The following is a 22,245-nucleotide window of genomic DNA, read 5'->3' as shown; positions in this document are numbered from 1 at the left end:
TTTTATTTTCTTGTGTTATTTGTGCATTTGTATATTTATTCTTTTTTTTAACCTGTATTTCTTTGCATGCCAGGGACAACAGATGAAATCTAGCATTTTTGCTAAAATCTGGCATTTTTACAGCTGTAAATGTTACAGCTGTTCATGAATATGCACTGTCCCTAATAAATAAACATACAAACAAACAAATAGAAAGTCCTAGCAGCTTTAACTTACTCTCCTGCTTGACTGGCTGACTAGAAATCTGCAGATCAAGCATAGGCTGACTGGCTAGATTATGCCGTGACCAAAGACAATGCTGACAGTTTTTGATCGATTTAAAACAAGGCTATTTGCAGTAACCTAATTAGCCACTGCTTTCAGATCTTGTGACAGAACGGACTTAAGTTTACAGCATGTAGATGCAGAATAGTGCAGTGTAGAATCGTCAGCGTATAAAACTAGAAAATAAGAGCGGACCCAAACAACTTCCTTGCGGCACACCACAGTCAATGTTAATGCTGTTGGACAGAGTACCATTCAAGAAAACCCGTTGAGTTCTGAAAGATAAATCATTTTTAAAACCAAGAGGTTGCCATAGGTCCAAAGCCATAATGCGTGAGTTTTTCAATCAACAACTTATGGTCAATTAGGTCAAATGCAGCGCTGAAGTCCAACATGACAGCACCAGATAACAATGAATTGTCAATCCCCCTTAACCAATCATCAGTCATTGTTACCAAGGCTGTGCAGGTGGAATGACCCTCTCTGTAGGCATGTTGTGCATTACTTATCAAATCATTATTAGACATATAATCAATCATAGATTTGGTTATATAGGGGAGAGCCTAAGTTGTGCCCTTGTTTCTAGAAAACCATAGAAGAAATTGGAAATGTGACCACATATTTAAGAAGAGCCATCCATTTAACTCATCCTGTAAAGAAGGGAGAAACATGGAATAAGATATAAGCACATTTAAGCTCAAAAAACAGTTTTTTGCCCTTCAAAAGTAACATTTCCATGATCAAGGTTTTTTGATTATTATGTGAACAATTATAAACACGTTTGAAAACATTTGACACATGTTTTAGTGCTTTGGTATGCTACACTTTGTGTCTATATAGTTAGCACAATGTCAGCCCTAAACTGCTGCATCATGCTTATTATCCAATATTCTGGGATTGGGGTGATTTGTGCCAGAGGGCTTGGGGTGAGTTATAAGTAAGTAAGTACAATTTATTTATAAAAGCACATTTATAACAGTTTGCACTGTCCAAAGTGCTGTACATAGTGCATTCAGTGGGTAAACAATGAAGGTAAAATAATAACCCAAATAAAAGTCATAAAGCCCAGACATCCACATATAAACAAAGATAGTAGTACACAGGTAAGAAAAAATCAGGGTGTACAGATGGGTTTTGAGCCTTGATTTAAAGGCAGAAATGTAGGGGAAATCACATATGCCAGGTGGCAGTTGGTTCTACAAGGGCGGAGCAGCTAGTGCAAAGTACATTTCTGAGAGTTGTGCCATTGGCATGGCTGTATACGCTGGTCACCAAAAGAAAGTGATTGTCTACAGTAGCTCAGAAGAGAGTGACATCGACATTCCACTTAACAACACCACTGATGAGAGTTCAGATGGCCAGAAAGATGATGATGGTGACTTTGTCATTGTGAGCTTTTGCAGGTAAAACCGTTAGATCTGCAAGGCCTTGTTTAAGAAAATTGTCTTCAATCTTTGTAAAATATTTACTTTAAATACACCTGAAATAAGTGATTGTCTAATGGATTTGTCTTGCATTACAGTTTATGATACATATATATATATATATACATATATATATATACATATATATATATATATATATATATACATATACATATATATATATATATATATACATATACATATATATATATATATATACATATATATATATATACATATATATATACATATACATATATATACATATATATATATATATACATATACATATATATACATATATATATATATATATATATATATATATACATATATATACATATATATATATATATATATACATATATATATATATATATATATATACATATATATATATATATATACATATATATACATATATATATATATACATATATATATATATATATATATATACATATACATATATATATACATACATATATATATATACACATATATATATATATACACATATATATATATATATATATACATATATATATATATATATATATATACATATATATATACATATATATATATATATATATATATATATATATATATATATATATATCAATGGCACAATTTACCCCATGGTATTCTCTCCAACGGCACAACTTACACCACACGGGGGGCAAGTTGTGCCACAAGACAACTTTTTTCCGAAAGCTATATTTCTTAAACAGTTTATTCCAGATCCAAAGTTTTTATTGCCAGGGATGCACAACACCCTAAAATATATGTACATATGAGAGTTGGAGACGTTACTGTCAAGGCCTCACTTTACAGTCACTTTGAGTAAAAAGTGGCGCAACTTAGGCCACTCTGCCCTACAATCCTTTCTAAAATTTTACTCAAAACTGTCAGGTTTACACAAAATGGCAGGCAAGAACCCAATAGCACGATAGCAAACAGTTCAGGTGCAGCAACAAAGTTTAATAAGAAGTCAAACCAGGTAGTAGTGTGGCAAACAAGTCCAATAGGGGCAGGAAAAAGGGTAATCCAAAGTGTGGGTCAAAAACGCAGGCAGGCAGATAGTGATGGCAGTCTGACACTGAAGCTTCGATACGTGCTTCAAACCCTGATCTACAATTCCAAAGAAGCACTGCTTCGAAGCTTGCTTCAGTATGAAAAAACATATCACGTGACATATCACGTGACATATGACGTCCAAAGCAGCAACTGGTTCGTTGCCTGAATCACTTGACTGGTCGGCGGCTCGGTGGAGAAGCTTTGAGCAAAACAAAGAAACCGGCTCAATCCATAAACCGTTGAAAAACTAAGGCAGCCTACCTCAATACAAATCTTTGAGTGTTCCCCATCCCACATAATTAAAGCCACTACGAGTAACATGGCACGTTGGCGTCCCCTTTGGACAAAAGCGGTAGTATTTTTACGACGCCCGCTGCCGCAAAGCTGTTTTCTAGCTCGTGCCAGGCGCGCGAGGTGTGAACTGAGAAGGGAGCAATATAGTGCATGTCCGTGTGTTGAAAGTGTGAGGACTCTTTTCGGCTCCGTGAGAGTGGTTTTGACACTGCATCAACTAATGCCAGTCACTACCACACACACCTGATTGCAATGAGTTGATGCAGCAGTGTCACCTAACTACTCTCTCTCTCACGGAGCTGAAAGATTACGTGTCCGACTCCTCACAGAAAGCGAATAAACGAGAGACGGCAGTTAGTATGGATCACGATGAGGTAATGTGTTTATGTTGTTGTAAATAATGACTATTTCAGATAATGGTTATCTGATGATGGTGAAGCAAAGCAAACTTTGTGTTAGTACCAACCGCTCATTCATTTAGGAGTAAACACTGCAGTCTAGTTTCGCTCTCGTGAAATTGTATACACGTTGCTTGGCAACGCCCTGGTCCCGCCCGTAGCCTATATCACTCTCCCTTTTAGCTTTTCTTCATTGCATTTTTTCTTTGATGGTTCAGCCCCGTTATCAGTCATTATGACGACAAATAACTGTCTCAAACAAAGCTCCCGCTCCCCTTCCCTCACCTGGAGGGATAGGCTTCTCAATTCACGTTGCTGCGCCACACTGAAATCTGTGACCAATACGGATATGTGACCATAGAACCTGCACGAGCGAACCGAAAATCGGACTGGGTGTGCGACCAGACCAAAAGCAGTAATAAAAACTATTTAAAAACGTCTTTCTTTGCACTGATGGTCTCGTTTGCTGTTAAAGGTAATTTATGATTATCAGAGGAAACATGAGGCTGTTTAAAAGATATTTAAATGTTACTCGTAGCCGCTTTAAGAGTTAGGCTACTCAAGCACACCCAACCAACCTTGCCCAAAGCCAGCCGGTCACCGCGGCACGGCCAAATTATTTAATGGAAAAAATTATCACACAATCGGCGCTACAACCGTTTTCGGGAGTTGTGTCCAGTATGTAATAAAACTGTTCAAAATGTCAATTAGATTAGGCTAGGGGATAACACACCGACTGAGGTGTGGAGGTCCGGGGTTTGAATCCCGGTTGGTGGCAGAGGTCATTATATTGTAGGTTTTTATAAAATGCTGTTTCAATTATATCGTAGCCTAAATCAGTTAGCCTATTTGGACATAGGCTAGGCCAATCCTTTTAAGAACAATTTAGACATCTGTATTTTGATCAATCTTTATTCGTGAATAGATCATGATATTGAGTATTTGGGTTTGTGGGGTGTGTGTGTGTGCGTCAAATTATTTTAAAAGCAGGGATACTTTGAATCCACTGCAGCCTCGCACTTCGCCAGCAGAGGTCACTGTCACTGAAGCTTCGAGTAATGAACCTATTTTCGAAACATTGGCTCAACTGGTTCAATGCTTCATAAAAGCTTCATTTGCCCATCACGGCAGGCAGGCAGGCTGCAGGATAGTATAAGGACACTGGAGAGCTATGTGAATACATAAGACAATCTGGCAGAGAACTGAGGGAAATCGGTATGTATACTGGGGGGCTGATTAGCTGATGGGGAGCAGGTGAGTATGGGTAGGCCAGGTGAATGTAATTAGCAGCTAGTGCAGAGCATGAGGGAGTGGCAGGGTCTGAAATGACATGAGAGTTAGAACCAGGAAACAGACATATGAAAAACAAAATTTTGGCTGAAGTTGTGACACAAAACAGGTAAGATTGTTATAGGTCTACAGTTAGGACCACTGAATGTAGATTTGGTATATTTTGGTATGGGAATAATTTTTCCTTCTTTCCAGATTTTAGGGCAGGTTCCATTAGATAGACAGGAATTAAATATGTGACATACAGGAAGAGCTATATAATCAACATCTAAGGAAAATGGCAAAATGACAAAAGAATGGGCGGGCCACACAGGGTCAATATTGTATAATTGTATTAATGTGAGTGTACCAAATATTGACTCAAAAAGTGCATTGAGTTTTGTATAGGAACACTGTATTGTAAGGTCTTGTGATCCTTGGATTCTTATAATGCTTTTGCGTCAAGAATTGCAGCCTCTTAACGTGCCTTTCCTGAATTTGAAATAGAAATTGGAATTTAGACAGTGAAGACCAGTAAATGACAAGTACATGACACCCTTTCATAGTTTGTCTGAAACAACCCAGCACATGTCAAAAGACATGAGAGGCTAGGGTTGACTATTTGCATTCCAAAAAAAAAAAAAAAGTGCCTTAAGCATGTTCGCCCGATACACACACTGACAGTCTGTTCATACATCTGTTGAGAATGGAACCAGCCCCCCTAATCTGCTGCCAATTATTTTTTATACATGCTGCATTATTCAGAAGCTGCTGCCATTTGCATCTTCTCCCCATGTGTGCGTGGGTTTCCTCCAGGTGCTCCGGTTTCCTCCCACAATCCCCCCAAAAACATACAGGTTATAGGTTGTCCACTTTAAATTGTTCCTAGAATGTGAATGGATGTCTGTCTCTATGTGTGGGCCCTTTGATTGACTGGCAACCTGTCCAGGGTGCCGCCCCTGCCCCCCTCCCCGCCCCTCTCAAAATGATGAATTAGTAGTATGTCAATCTAATATTTTGGAGAGAGGTTTAAAATTCAGCACTCAAGGAGAATCTAAATTCACTAAAGGAGTGTGCTGCTTTTGCGGCCGCTTAACCTGTGCAAATGAGAGAAAAAAATTGCATCCAATTCACAAAGCACGCACAAATGCATCTGGGTAATGCACGCAAACTGCGCTGCCAAAGCAAACAGCTTTCTGGGTGCGCTTAACCCATTTGAATGTGTAAAAGAGGAAATGTGTATATGAGGAAATATTCAAAAACTCAATGCAAAATTGGCCCTTTCCCATGCAAATAAGCCTTGTTGCAAATAGCACTTAATTTAAAAAGAACAGCACTAATTGCCACAAGCAGTTGTAGTTCTGCTATTAGGTAGCACAGTCAAATCAAATCAAATCAGTTTTATTTGTATAGCCCAAAATCACAAATAGACATTTGTCTCAGTGGGCTTTACATTCCATACATTATGATACAATATGACACCCTGCCCTTACACCATTAGCTCGGCTGAGAAAAAACTCCCAGTAAAAAACCCTTTACCGGGATTAAAACATTTGAAGAAATCTCAGGGAGAGTCGACAAAGTAAGGGATCCCTCTCCCAGGACGGACATACTGCGATAGATGTCATAAGTAGAGAAAAAGCACAGAGGAATTTGATCATTGACCAGATTTTTACATGGTAGTAAGGTGCGAATAGTGTGGATGCAGGAGGATTTCAGATGCTGCCAGAGGGGGGACCAGATCCACACCGTCTCGTCACAACCAGGGAAAACTGGAAGAGGACAGACAGGCAACCAGTGAGCGAAGCACAAATGAATTTAAAGATTGAACAAGTATGCGAGTAGAAAGAGTACTATCCTGATGGACGGTGAATCAGTGCTGATGTGAGGCAATAGCAGGCGGGGAGCATCCGATCCTAGGACGGCTGATTCCGCACAGAACTCGGAGTCAGTCGAGTGGCATGGAGAGTGCTTGGTAGACAGAGGGAGAGAACCCCCGGGGCATCGCTCAGCCAATCATGGAAGATAGACAGAAGTGCACAAATGTTAGAGAAATGGTATCAGTATCAGCAGGACAATTTTTCAGTTGGAGGACAACCGGTACTCAGGCCCAGACAAACCGAGACCGAGGCAGCTCCTCAGCCTGTTAATAATAACGCTATAACAATGTTAAACAATATGAACACAATTAACATTAAATTACATTGATTTACACTCTACCATTCCCCGCCGACACACAATCGGCGCTAGCCCCCCAGACCCAGAGCCAGCCCCCCGCCCCCAGAGAGCAAGCCCCAGTGCGACACTAGTCCTGCGGCGGACCGGGGCCATAGATAGAGAATAGACAGTATAGAATAGGTAATAGCCAATGCACCGCTGCCACGAGGAGCAACCATAGCCGAAACCCCCGGAGGGGCGGCCCGCACGACCCACCCAGGCCCGCCGGACCGGCCATGCCCAGCCCATGAGGCAAGGCCAGAGGCACCGAGCACAAAGGGCGCGACGCATCCGCCGCCGCCATCGGCACACCCAGAGCCAGGACCGGCCGGAGGAGCACCGACGCCGGGCGGCAGCGAAACACAGACGCCAACAGCGACGCCACAGAGCAGACCGCCAGGCAGGGATAAATGATTAAAACAGTTTAAAAACTATTAAAACGCAAATTGCATAGATTGCTTCTAACCGCCCCATGACAATCTATCAGCTGCAGTTCTCCCGAGGCGGTCAAAAGCAACCCGCGTCTAAACGATTAAAAACATCGCAGTGCCCACCTACCAGTGCAACAATTACACAATCTGCACTCGATGCCCCATTTCCACCCCACCCAACGGTCCACTCAGGCAATAGCACGGCGCCACTGCAGACGCCTGAGCACGCACCCCGACACGAGCGCTAACCAAAGGTTAATTCAAAGAGATAAGTCTTAAGTTTAGACTTTAACACCTCGATAGACTCAGATTGTCTGATCTCTATCGGGAGTGTGTTCCATAACGAAGGAGCTCGATACGAGAAAGCCCTGCTGCCGGCAGCTTTCTTAACTCTGGGGACAGACAGGAGCTCTGCAGTCGTAGACCGTAGTGCCCATGCATACCGCGCAATAAGGTCAGACAAATATGAAGGTGCAAGCCCATGTAATGCCTTATAGGTTAATAGCAGCACCTTAAAGTCGGATCTGACATGAACCGGAAGCCAGTGGAGCGACGCAAGAACGGGGGTGATGTGGTCATATTTTCTAGTTCTGGTCAAAAGCCTCGCCGCAGCATTTTGTAAGCTTCGAGTACTTGCCCTGGGCAACCCAGACAGTAGTACGTTACAATAGTCAAGCCGAGAAGATACAAAGGCGTGTATTAATATTTCCGCATCAGCCATGGACAGACTGGATCGTATTTTTGATATATTCCGTAAGTGAAAAACGCAGTTTTGGTAATCTCTTTGACGTGTTGATCAAAGGACAGGTTGGAGTCGAACTTAACACCAAGATTTCTTGCTGTTAAGCTTTGAGAGATAACGCAATTGTCGGAATTAATTGTCAGTTGCTCAAGCTGATTTCTAACGTGTGCTGGACCGATTAATAACAATTCAGTTTTTTCTGAATTTAACAGCAGAAAGTCTCTCTCTCTCTCTCTCTCTCTCTCTTTAGAGCTTGTGAACTCTAAATGATTTCGAATTAATATTGAGTTATATTACGGGGGAAATGAACAGTCAGGGGAAGTGGGTTGTGAAATTGTATCGGATTTTGAAATGAAACAGTTCTGATGGAGCTCAGGATTCTTAAATGAGGGCTGCTTCATTACAAACTATGTGTCACCGTATAAACCTGTGATCTGTTTGTAACAGTCGACCTGTGTAGATATGAAGCTGGTTATAGAACATTCATCACCTTCGATTCCTGGCCCATCGTCTTAATGAATGGCCACGGAACCTTGTGTAAAAGCAAGCGGTGCCAACTGAAACGATGCCGTCTGGGAAGAGATCCGCTTACTAACTAAATGCAAAACCAGGGAAAACTGCGCCCACCTGCCAAATGTTGTTGCCGTGTTAGCGCCGGCATATAATTACTGCAAATACATTTGCGGATAAGGTGCTCAAACGTGGCAGATTGCGGGGGAGCAATTCTTCCGCAAACCCATGGAGCTAGTAGCGGTCTCTTTTCTTTTGGAAGTGGTGCTGCTTGTCACGTGGTGCTCACACAAACGCACACACACACACACACACACACACACACACACACACACACACACACACACACACACACACACACACACACACACACACACACACCGTGTTCCTTGTCGTGCCATGTTAAGTGTCACACTAGGAAAGGTCAACCCTACCTCGCTCAGGCTGCACACGCTCTCCTGGCTGAGTTGCAATTACTGACAGTCACATGTGAACACATCGAGAAATATTAGCATGTTCCTTCTGCCTTTCTCTCTTGTTCTTTCGCCCACACGCACGCACGCACACACACACACAGAGCAGCCATTGCTCCTATTTTCACAATCCATAACACCATTGATTGGGTCCAACTCATTAAAAGTAAATCAGCTTCTTTGTAAAGGAGAATGTGTGAAGCTGCCTTTATCTCATCCCTCTTACAGCCAGCTCTACGCCTGACGTCATGCTATGTCAGGTTTCTTCAAATGTAAAGTAGCTACACAGATTTTTTTTTTTTACTTTTTTGCTAGCAGGAGAAAGTTAGAGGAAGTAAAGCTCACAAGAAACACACAGTTGGATGGGGGGTTGGTATTGTGCACAGGCAGATACACACATTCCAACATGTATTTTTCTTTTGGAAAATGTTGAATTTCCAGCAGTTTCTATGTTAAATACGCTTTAAAAAAGGGGCTTAAAGTTGTAACATTTTAATTGAACAAATAACACATTCGTCATTTACACTCCTTACCAAAGAGTTGTGTGATTACACCATTCTTAATTATTACAGTAATGTACAAACATGAACTCAAAATATGATGTAGTTCAGTTGTAAATGACTGAGGCAAGACTTATACTGTATATAGTTTTATAAATTTAGATTCATTATTGCCTCAGGATCATTCTCTTTAACTGAAAGAAGCATTCCAAGTGTATGGCAGTTGAACCAACATAGTATAATGAATTCCTATTAGTTCAGTACATCAAACCACACACATTTACACATAGTCAATTGTTATTATACACATTTTGATGAGAGCAGCTATACATCATTTAAAAGGTTTCCCTGTAACATATGTATGTCTCTTCCCTAAATCGTTATCAACCTGACAGCTTACACAACATAGTATCAACATTGATTAAAAAAGTGTTCTGCTGCTCTTGTACTTGTAAGGACACATCAATCTAATATAGAGTGAGTTTGTACTGATGTTTGCCTAACTAAAGCCAGACACAGCACAGGCGCAGGTGTTGTAACCAGGGGCTTAGCACCAAATTCTGGGCCCCTATACAAAAATTCCTGATGGGCCCCCTGAAAAGCGGTCTTACAATACACATGGTTTTCTGAGCCAGACAACTCCACAATATTTCATTTGATGAATGACCAAATCCTTACTTTTACCGGTGTTTCCCCCAGAAAATGTCTTATTCAAGATGGTCACTGGCCAGGGTCACAGGAGGCGTGGCGCCGCGGCGTAAACTTTGGGGGTATTTTGCTCGAAGATGCCAATGCGCACTATAGAAATAAACAACTGTTTATTTGAATACAGTTGTGCAATTTTGTTTGCTATGTGCAGGTATAATTTTAAAGACAGTACAAAACACAATTAAAGAAAACCTCTACTGTTTTGGTACAATACTATGCAGACACACTAAATACAAATAATAGACCATACACTTGTGTAGGCACATCAAGTGCAAATTCAACTTTTTAAAGTTCCTTTATGGATGGGGGGCTGTGATTATTGTGGACAATAGGCCTACTGTGATGCGATAGCCTATAATTCATTAATGGTTATTATTAGCCTATTTGCTTGATTTCTTTTTAAATACAGGTCGTTTTGGAACATGCCTTTCCCAATTTAAATCATAAAAATAAAGCAGCATTGAAAATTCAGAAAATAAATCTTGTTGGCCTACACTAGCATGCTGTTATACAAATAATAAATACAATGTGTTTTCCCCTTAAAATGTCTAAATGCATTTCAAAGACAGTAACAGTGTGGCACTTCTTTAAACTTACTGAAACTTGCAGGGGCCATCACTCTCATGTATTCATCAGACTTTTCTCTGCGCTGTCTGAGCGGATAGATAGGTTGTGTTTCCACGGTGATGTGGAGTCTTAAACTAGTCTAGCTTTGCCAGCACTTATTTCTGTACTGCTAAATATCCCCATAGAAACATTGCTGCGTTTATTTTCGCCACCAGTTCAATTTAATGTCGGCTTGCTCCTGCTTTCTCTCCCGCACACATGCCTTAGTCATGTGCAGGCCCCTGATCTCCTTGCAAGGTTCAGGGGAGAAAAAAGACAGTCAATTATTTCTTTTTTGGAATGGCATTGTTCAGGGCCTTCAAAGATCGGGGCCCCACATTTAGCTTGTTAAAAAAAAATTATATATATATATTTTTTTTATGGGCCCCCCTCTGCCTTGGGCCCCCCCACGACTGTATCACTTTCCCCCCCAGTCCATCGACCCTGGTTGTAACTCATGATATATCACTCACACCATGAATGAAACATTTCCTTATTTTGAATAAATTATCATCAGGCACACATGGGACAGTGTATATAGTTTATTCTATAATACTCTGAACAAAGAAATAGAAACTTCTAAAGCACTTACATTGACTAAACTTTCCATAACCATTCTTAGCGCTATTCTGAAGGTTGTTACAGAAGTTCATAGGTTGTTTATTTTTTGGTATGTGTTACATTTTCTTTTTAAAAACATGCGTAAAATGAATTTACAAGACCTGTGCATAGTATTTTTTGATTTATAAAATAAAAAAATAAGATTTTAACACTGGCTTTACCCAACATCTAGATTTTTTTTTAAAGAATCAAATGTACCATGATGTGAGATATTGTCAACTTTGTGTATTTTTTCAAACATTTCTGAAAAGATTGTAATACAAAAAAAAAATATTCACCTGGAGTGTCTCACCTTAAAAACTCTCTCTCTCGAGTTTGGCCTCATCAGTTCCAAACGTGATAATACCACAATGTAAAAAAAATAATCAGGAATACAGTATTTTGTGGAGAGAATTTTCACTTTTCTTTCAGTGAAAGACTTGAGTTCATGAATATGTATAATTGGAGTCGTCGCATTCCATTTGCACTTCCATTCCTAAAAAATTCAATTACAAACTCATTACTGGAGCACACATTCCCATCAAAATCTAATTTCTTTGTGGGATAAAAGTGCCTTTTCAAACGTTTTTAAATTACCTCAAACCCCTTTATGCTCTAACAAGGCCAACCTTGTACTAATTCTTTAGAAATCTTTTTTTACTTCTCTAAAGGTATTCAGAAGACTCTGCCTCCATGTATCTGGGGCTTCATTATCAAGCTTGACGTTTGTGCTCGTCGAGGAGGTGTGGCTGTGTTGTGTAGCTTTATTCTAATTGTAAAAAGGCTTTTTCAGAATTTGAATTCCGCCCCTTCATTTTTAACTACAACCCCAGCTCTGATCAGCTGCTGATAGGCACGCAAGCAGAAGAAAGAGAAGGATAGCTGGAGAGGAACACTGTACACCTCTCTACTCTTCCTCCATCTACCAACGTATTTTACAGACATGGACTACAGACGAGTCCCCAAGCAAGAGATACTGGAATAAAACTGCATCAAAGAACACTAACACATTATTCGCCTATATAAGCATTATTACTTATGTAAATAATGCCATCTGATAGAGAAGGCAGGGCTTAAAGAGACAGGCTCTAAAACAGAGCGTTTCACACAGGGGCTGAAAAGATGAGTTTCAGCAATGGCACTTAGAGGAAATAAGCACAATATGTGACCTTTGACAAACCTGACAACTGGACACTTTACCACTCAAACAACTCACTTTCACTCCTTATCAGCACGTTAGATTGCACTTCAGATCGTCACAAATTCTAACTATTCTATTTGTATTCGACAATTGTTTTTGTGTGTGATTTATATCCTCAGGTGAGTGAACAATTCATATGTCTCACCTATGCATTGTTGACAAATTCCTCTAATATACACAGTTGACCACAAAATATTACTAGATCGACTTGCAAACTGGGTTGGACTTTCTGGAACTGTGCTAAGCTGGTTTGAATCCTACTTAAAGGAAAGAGACTACTATGTGCCAATAGGCAATTTCACATCCGAGCGAACGCATAGTACATACGGGGTCCCCCAAGGTTCCATTCTTGGGCCTCTTCCGTTTAACATATACATGCTACCGCTAGCTCAGATTATGAACAAGAACAAATTATGTTAGGCAAGGCAAGGCAAGGGCAAGGCAAGGCAAGGCAAGTTTATTTATATAGCACAATTCAGACACAAGGCCACTCAAAGTGCTTTACAGGGGCAAGATTAGAATACATAAAACACATTATAAAACATTGAAAAGCGAATAAAAGAAGCAAATAAAAAATAAAATAAAAATAAAACTCGATTTAAAAACATAGCAAATAAAATGAAAATTGCAAGTTAAAAAGGAAACAAAAAAGTCTTCAGACTCGATTTAAAAGAACTGAGAGTTGCAGCAGACCTCAAGTTCTCTGGGAGTTTGTTCCAGATTGTTGGTGCATAAAAACTAAAAGCTGCTTCTCCTCGTTTAGTCCTAACTCTAGGGACTGTAAGTAGACCTGCCCCAGACGACCTAAGGGCTCTGGACGGTTCATAACTTATCAGAATATCAGTAATGTATTTTGGCCCTAAACCATTTAGTGCTTTATAAACCAACATCAGAATTTTGAAATCAATTCTTTGAGTGACTGGAAGCCAATGTAAAGACCTCAGAACTGGGGTAATGTGATCCACCTTTTTGGTCCTAGTGAGGACTCGAGCAGCAGCGTTCTGAATTAGCTGAAGCTGTCTGATTAATTTTTTTGGAAGGCCAGCAAGGACACTGTTACAGTAGTCAAGTCTACTAAAGATAAATGCATGGACAAGTTTTTCTAAATCTTGCTTAGACATAAGCCCTTTAATTCTTGATATGTTTTTTAGGTGGTAGTAGGCTGATTTATTGATTTTTATGTGTTTCTTGAAATTCAAGTCGGAGTCTACAACAACACCAAGATTTCTGGCTTGGGGTGTAGTTTCTAACATAATGGATGTAAGCTGTGCGCTGACTTTTAATTGTTCATCTTTGGCACCAAAGACAATTAACCTTTGTTACCATAATTATGCAGACGACACACACATTTACATAACCATATCACCAGGAGACTATAGTCCGATTCAAGCACTAAGTAAGTGCATTGAACAAATCAATGATTGGATGTGCCAAAATGTCCTTCAATTAAACAACGACAAAACTGAAGTAATTGTCTTTGGTGCCAGGGATGAACAATTAAAAGTCAGCGCACAGCTTAAATCTGTTATGTTTGAAAGCACACACCAAGCTAGAAATCTTGGAGTAGTCATAGATTCCGACTTGAATTTCAAAAAACAATTTAAATCAATTACTAAGTCAGCCTACTACCACCTTAAAAATATATCAAGAATTAAAGGGCTAATGTCTCAGCAGGACTTAGAAAAACTTGTCCATGCATTTATTTTTAGTAGACTTGACTACTGTAATAGTGTCTTTGCAGGCCTTCCTAAAAAATCTATCAGACAGCTTCAGCTAATTCAAAACGCTGCTGCTCGAGTCCTCACTAGGACCAAAAAAGTGGGTCACATCACCCCAGTTCTGAAGTCTTTACACTGGCTTCCTGTCAAACAAAGAATTGATTTTAAAATATTGATGTTGGTCTATAAAGCCCTAAATGGTCTAGGGCCAAAATACATTACTGATCTGCTGATCCGCTCTGAACCGACCAGAGCTCTTAGGTCGTCTGGGACAGGTCTACTAAAAGTCCCCAGAGCTAGGACTAGACAGGGAGAGGCGGCATTCAGCTTTTATGCGCCCAATGTCTGGAACGGACTGCCAGAGAGTCTGGAGTCTGCTGAGACTCTCAGCTCTTTCAAATCGGGTCTCAAAACTTTCCTGTTTCCCTTTTAACCTGTAATTTTTATTTTTTATTTTATTTAAATTATGTATTTCTATCCATGTTTTTAAATGTGTTTCTTTTTTGTATATGTATTCTATATTTGATGTATTTTAATGTTGACCCTGTGAAGCACCTTGAATGGCCCTGTGTCTGAAATGTGCTATATAAATAAAATTGCCTTGCCTTGCCTAATATCCTGCTTGCAGGTGCATTTTATTAGTATAAAAATAGTATTGAAAAAAAAACTAATGTTGAGATGACCATCAAAGATGGTTGAATAGGCAAAATGTACAGATGCAAACGGAACAGGTTTAGTCAAATAAACACTTAATTGGACAATTTGGACCTTTGATTTATATTAATATGAAAGGAGACATGTTATGGAAGCAAAATTGACAAGTGCTTGAGATAAAACATGTTTTTTTGCCGGCAGAGTCTCGCCTTAACATGCATTTCCCACATTTAATAATTATAATGATTTACTTCTGATTACCTTCCCTGTGTCTTTCGGCTTCATCTCCCTCATTCCTCTGGTTTCTCTCCTTCCTTTGCCTTGTTTTCCATCCTCTCTTCATCCCCCTCTCCGCTCCTTTTTACTCTCATCTCTTCTGATCATCTGGCAATAGCCACAATCTCTTTCTTCTTAATGCACACATCCTGACAACACTCACAAGCTTTTTTCATGACGTTGTTTACACAGGCCAACAGAAGGAAAATAGCCAACATGAAACCATTTTTTGATCACAAACATGTTTCGTGTCCACACGCGCACACACACAGACAGACAGACACACACACACCATCTCACTAATGTTCCTTTATCTTGTGCCCTTGTGTGATCTGTTGTGTGAAAAAGGCCCAAATCTTTGATCCTTCTTATTCTTTGATCAATCAGCTGGACACGTTAGTGCTGCGGAGCACCCACAGAGGTATGTATGTGTGTGGGTGTGTGTCTGTGTGTGTTCCTAATATTTAGTTCCCTTCACCGAACTAGCCAGTGTCACCTGTATTCACATCACCAGTGGAAAATGACACCTTCACACCCACTCAGGAAAGTAAAGCAATTAGTATCTCATCAGCAGGAAATGAAGTAAAGTGTGAAGTGTGCGTGGGTAGACGTGTGGTAAAAATAGCCTGATCACAATAAACGCCACAAACTGGATGAGACTTAACTTCTCCTTAAACACTTTTTGACAAGTCTACTAATTGAAAAAGTTGTACGCTTCAAGCAGAGTTTCTCCGTGTAGGCAAAACATCTTCTGAGTGGACGTACTGGAACGGAATGCACTGCAGTCACAAAACACGTAAGAGGAAACATTACAGTCACAATTAATCCTATATTTTCTCTTTTTATATTTCACATTTCATTATCATTTGTAATTACCTCTATAGGAGCTTTCATTGTGCCGTAATTGATGGGCATTTCATTTGTATTATGGTTCAAACGAGCGTAAACAAGTAGCTGTATATTGTGTTTAGAAAAGCGTCTGTATCTCAATAAACCACTGATGGCTCCCTCTGTCCGTAACCGACCGGTAGGTGTAAGTGGCGAGCTTGCACCTGTGGACATTAACATTGTGGTTCAGTTTGTTGTACTTCTGGTGGAATATACTGTAGCACTAAAGGCAGCGCATCTGGCCAATTCAAAGCTGCATTTTACATAGTGCCAGTTAGCCTTCCTTTGGAAGGTGGGTAAAGCGATGCTGGAGAATGTTTGTTGACAAAATCACTTTTCTTTTGTCAAATCAATGAATATCTCCTCAGGACAATCTGGTCCTGAGGCCATGACACTCAGCAGGAAACCCAGGGATTGTCTACTGCCCCCAGCGACCCAAAAAAATCTGTTGTTGATACACAGCCTAGGCTCTGTAAACTGGTATGTGAACAAAGGGAATGTAAACAAAGGAGGCCCGACGTAGCATGTTTACAGAGCCTAGGCTGTGTAAACATCCTAAGCACCAGATTTTTTTTCCAGCGAACTCACTGATTTGACAAAGTGATTTTGTACAAACATTCTCCAGAAAATTGTGCCATTCATTTCTCTCTCCTTGCCCTGTAGGTCTGGAGGTGATAAGGGACATGTAACTTCAATTTCTATCCCTAACACGTGCTCAGCTGTTGAGTGACTTTAGTGTCCCTTTATCAGAGGGGGTTGCCTGGGGTGAATATATTTTTCTCATTATAGTCAAGGCAAGGCCGGTGCGGATGTAAGAGCAGCCTTCAAGTCTGTGAATGCAGCTGCCTTACTTTCAATCCACGAACAGGGGTTAGGTCTAGTGTCACAGGAGGGAGGACAGAGTCTTTTGCTGTGTAGTATTGAGTCAAATGCTGGCAATAATTGGTCATGCCTATGGAAGTAACCCATCTCTGTTGTTGTCTGTGGAGGGGGCAATGCAGATAGCAATTGACCTCTGTCCATTCTCTTATATTAAATGTGTATTAGCTGGCCCGAATTATTCGAATATCCGAGTATTTGTTTGTTTAATTAGTATTCGGAGCTCAATTCAGTATTCGGAATATTCTTTTTTTTTTTTTTTTTTTTTTTTGCAAAGATAGCTCAAACTGCAGTATATTTTGTCAGCAAATCATATTTGGATATACAAGTTATAAAACAATTGTAAAATACAAATTAGACTTTAATTTAAAATATATTATCGAATTATTTGAACTTTGACCTAGTTGGCCGCTGCCCTTTCAAAGCGCAACCGGTGATATCAGCTGTAGTAGGGTACGTGATGTTACCAGAGTGAGGCAAACTAAAAGCGGCACCAAGCGCAGGAGGGAGAGAGAGAGAGATGGAGGAAGAATAGATTGTGTTCCTAATAACTCTATAGGCTACCACAACATTAGCGCGATTTCGTAAGGAAATGTAATTATTGGCGTAATGCTAACGTTAGCTTAGCTCAGCGGTTTGTTTACATTCAGCGCTGCTATTCAGCCATCATCAACCGTGACTTGCTTGCATCATGGGAATAGGCGGTCAATAATGGATATAATATGGACACAAAAGACTATCAATATTGGATCTTTGTATGGATTTATAAATCGCCGAAAAGATGCACGTTCCTGGATGAATTGATAAGCTCCTGTACGGTTACGATGGCGCAGAGGACAGCTGATTTGGAACGGAAAAACAGCTGTTAAAGGTGGAGTAAGCCATTCTAGAGAACGATTGTTGTCAAAATCGCTTCTTGTCAAGGTCACGGATCGTGAGGAGATGTTCACTGATTTTGACTAAAAGGGATTTTTACAACAAGCCTACTCCAGAATCGGATACTCAAAAAAAGTCACACACACTCAAATATCTTGTTGGATCATCTTTAGCTTTGATTACGGCACATATTCACCACAACACATTTTGATAAGCTTTATTTGGCACATAAGGTTGCTTAGAACCTAGACCTGACCAACTGAAGCAACCCCAGATCCTACTGTACACTGCCACACAGGCTTGTACAGTAGGCACTAGGCATGATGGGAGCATCACTTCATCCACCTCTCTTCTTACGCAGAGTCCAATCTGTATGCTCCCTGGCAACTTGAAGCATTTTATCCTGATTAGTGATAATGAGTGGTTTTCTTAAGCCTACACATCTGCATAGTCCATATTCCTTATGTTCTCTTTGCATTGTGCATGTGGAAATGCTCTTACTTTCACTATTAAACCTAGCCAGGAGTTCTACTGTCGATCCAGGTTTCACCCCTCTGAAACAGAGTTACATCTTTTACAAAACCACAGCATACGTCTTCTGACATGGTTGTTTAAGAAATAAGAAGCTATTCACTACATCAGTTCGGGTTAAATGACTTGTTGCCAACTGACATATTAATCATTGCAGTTTTTGACCGATGGAGGGCTCTTGCCTACTTGCCTAGTAAAATCCAGGTGGTGACTTTTTCTTTGTCCGGGCAGTATACTTCACGAAGTGCCAAAACCTTGATGGTTTGGCTCTAAGGTTATCTGAACACAAAGCTTAATATGGCATTTGCCTCTCCACCTTGGCCATGCCATGTGGTGACTTACAATTAGCCTTTGGTTAACTTTGTTTGGCAACTGAAAGTCCCAATCAGGGGTTCATTCTCCTGACATTCATGTTTGAGTGAACAGTTTTGTCCTTCTAGAGTAAAAAAAAACAGCAGCTGGCCATTCTCCCCGTCTATCAAAAACATATAATAGAAGGGCAACACAAAATACTCTCCTATTTGTATTGCAACTCTTTCACCATGACTTCCAGGTGGAATCAGAGGAGCATCTCTTTGTCCAGCTGTGATGGGATACTGCCGACAACACCTATTCGGTAAATAAAGTAAGACTCTCTGTTCACTCCCGCTGTCTGCAATGAATGTGTGTAAGTTCTGGTACCAGGAGACAGACTCTGAAAAAAATTAAAAATATGTTTAATCATAGCCATCCATACTAGCCTCTCTCTCTCTCTCTCTCTCTCTCTCTCTCTCTCTCTCTCTCTCACAACATATTCCAGTCAAAACCAGTTCCCAACAACAATTTCTGAAGAATTGTCTAATCTGTAATGACTGGAAGTCCTCTCAAGTCAAATGTTGCAATACCCTATTATTGAGTACACAGTGCAATTCATATACATGTACATTTCAGTCATTTTCTACAACACACAGGTGATGCCTAAGAAACAGCACTAGAACCTTAATAATGATAACTTTACAGTAGGGAAAGCAGAGGTGTTCCTTGTATTATAGAAACACTTGCTCTGTCCCAGAAGGACAGTGAGCCAGCATGAACAATACTAGGACCCTGAAACTGAGGCTGATGAATGGAATGAAGCAATTTTTTAATTTTTTAATTACACCTGCGCTCTTCCCACTGTACCACGTTACGTATCTCACGAAGAAGGCTTACTAGTAGCATGGATTAAACCGTAGTAATAGAACTGGTAGATCAGAAGAAGAAAAACATGTTTGGAGTCTGTGCGTTGATTGATCTGACACTAACTATTTTGTCATTTAGGTATGATGGATTAGGACAAATATAGGGACTTGAAGAACTCCATTTCAGACAAGATCACAGAGGAACCAATACAAACTCGTGCTACTTTAGCCTGAGCGCGGTAGTGTTAATCCTGACAAAGTGTGAAAAACAATGTGATGAAATAATGTATTCACGGCTATGATCCACAACATCACTGTGTCCTCTTGTTTCATTCACTCAGCGTGTGCTATTCATGTGCACAATAATTGTGTTAGGACTGCTAAGGGGAGTTAAACTACAGTTACAATAGTGTGCTTTTTATATTTGACGGAGCATACAGTACGTGTGCTATATGCAACTAGCTAGTACTCAGGAGTAAGTGTGTATTGGCCTGTATTTTTGTCGACTGTGTCACTATGTTGCCCTTAGCGGCATGCTAGGGATGAACTGCCACCTGTGCGAGTTTCCGGGGCCATATGGGGTTTGGTGTAGCTGGATGATTGGGCCAGTGAGTGCAGGTTAAGAAGTGTTGCAGTGTAAAAGCCAGAGATGAATTGGAAGTGTAGAGTGTGTGTGAGCCATCTGCTATGACTGTCTGTGACCACTATCCACCCCCCCCCCCCCCGCCCCCGTGTCCCTGTCCAGCTGCTGAAAGGAAAGGCGAGGCAGGCAGTACAGATGGTCCGACAAAATGGATTTGTATTGTTCCATAATAGACTTGAAGCTTTGACCTTTTTTTCCCCCAGCTCTGACTGAACTCAGAACTAACTGGGAGGCAGTGGCTCAGTGGCTAGTAGTGTAGAAGAATACAAAAAAAAATATGGGCATAAAGAAGTGTTTATTCATACATATGGACACCCTGAAAGATATTTCTGTCCAAATTCTGGTCCCAAGTTCCTGCAGATAGTTGCACGCTGAAATTCAACTTGCGAAAAATGCAAACAGACAAAACACAAGCAACTGAAGAAAAACATCTTCCTCAATCTAAAATATAAAAAATTCATAGTATATTAAGTAGTATGTATGTATAGTTCGTAAATGGCAAATATAATATAGTATCGCCAATTGTACAGAGAGTATATGGATTAAGAGAAGCGAATATAATAAATATTTTTATTTTTTTAATTTAATAAATATTTTTATTTTTTATTTTTTTTACTATGGAAAAGGGGTAGGATTAAATGAGTGTATACTTCTTCCTGCTCCTTTTCAGGCATATCTCAGAAATACAGATAATTTTTTTTTTTTTTTTTTTTGTGAAAACATAATTTGTTTATTGTATTTCCATGCTTTTCATTTTGTTTTGTATGTTTGATATGTCTGAAATAAATTTAATCAAATCTGACATCACAATTAAGGAAGAAATGCTGCAAAGTGAGAAGACACAACTATTTACGGAAATGTACAGCAAAAAATTAATACAAAAAAAATGCAACCAAACCAACCAAATACAGAAACACACTGCAAATTCAGACTGCACACTAACATATGAGAACCTTTTGCAAATAGAGAAAAACACTACTAGTACAGAAACGTGATGCAAGTGCAGATACACAACCGCTGGACTAATCTTGCTCTCTTCGTCTTGACAGTAACCCCTTGCAGAGCGGGAGAATATCTAGGAGAGAAATACAAGTTCTAGCATTGCTCTTTCGCACTCCGATGTGCACACCCACAATCTTACACAATTACCTATTTACAGCTGGAGCAAGGTCCCAGCGCATGCCTCTCACTTTCTGTTCTCGAGTTTTGCTGGAGGCCTATTTGAAAGTGAAAAACATGTGACCCTTTGTCAATGACTTCATATTTATGAGTCAACATCCAGATCACTTTCACAACCTGGCAACCCACTTGTTGTTCTAATTCATTGGTTTTTAAGGGTTGCTGTGCATGCCACGTGACCCCAAACATTACAAGCTCATGTCAAACCAGTAACATTTGTTAACCTCTTCCCACATTCTCATCGGTCCAATAAAGGAAACATTTTTAAGAAAAAATCTCAAAAAATACATTCCTAATTAAATTCATTCATTTAGACTGGCAATCATATTGGTTATTTACATCCCCTATGGTAAGTATGGTGGTTGAAATAACCGGTCACATGTTTTTGAGGGTAATTAAAGGGTCAGTTCACTCAAACTAAAAAAGTTTTTCCCAATCCGCAAGATGTAATGTAATGTGTTCCAATTCAACAACAGTGCATCAGCAGTGTTTTTACTTCATAAAATGGTCTCTTGATAGGCACTTAAGCACAGAAGGGCCAGAAAGAATGTCAGCAAAATGTGTAATATGTAACATACTTTAAATAAATAGTGAGGAAACACAGTATGTCTGTTTAAAATAAAGTGAGAGCAGCAGAATGGTGAGCATAATAGAACTCAGTTGTTGTAATGATGAAATGGGTGCTAAGGGAATTGTAGATAATGCTGAATCCACCATGTGAGCT

This window comes from Ammodytes marinus (genome assembly GCF_949987685.1).
Source record: "Ammodytes marinus genome assembly, chromosome: 21".
In the NCBI taxonomy this organism is placed as follows: domain Eukaryota; kingdom Metazoa; phylum Chordata; class Actinopteri; order Uranoscopiformes; family Ammodytidae; genus Ammodytes; species Ammodytes marinus.
This window is presented reverse-complemented; position numbering follows the sequence as displayed.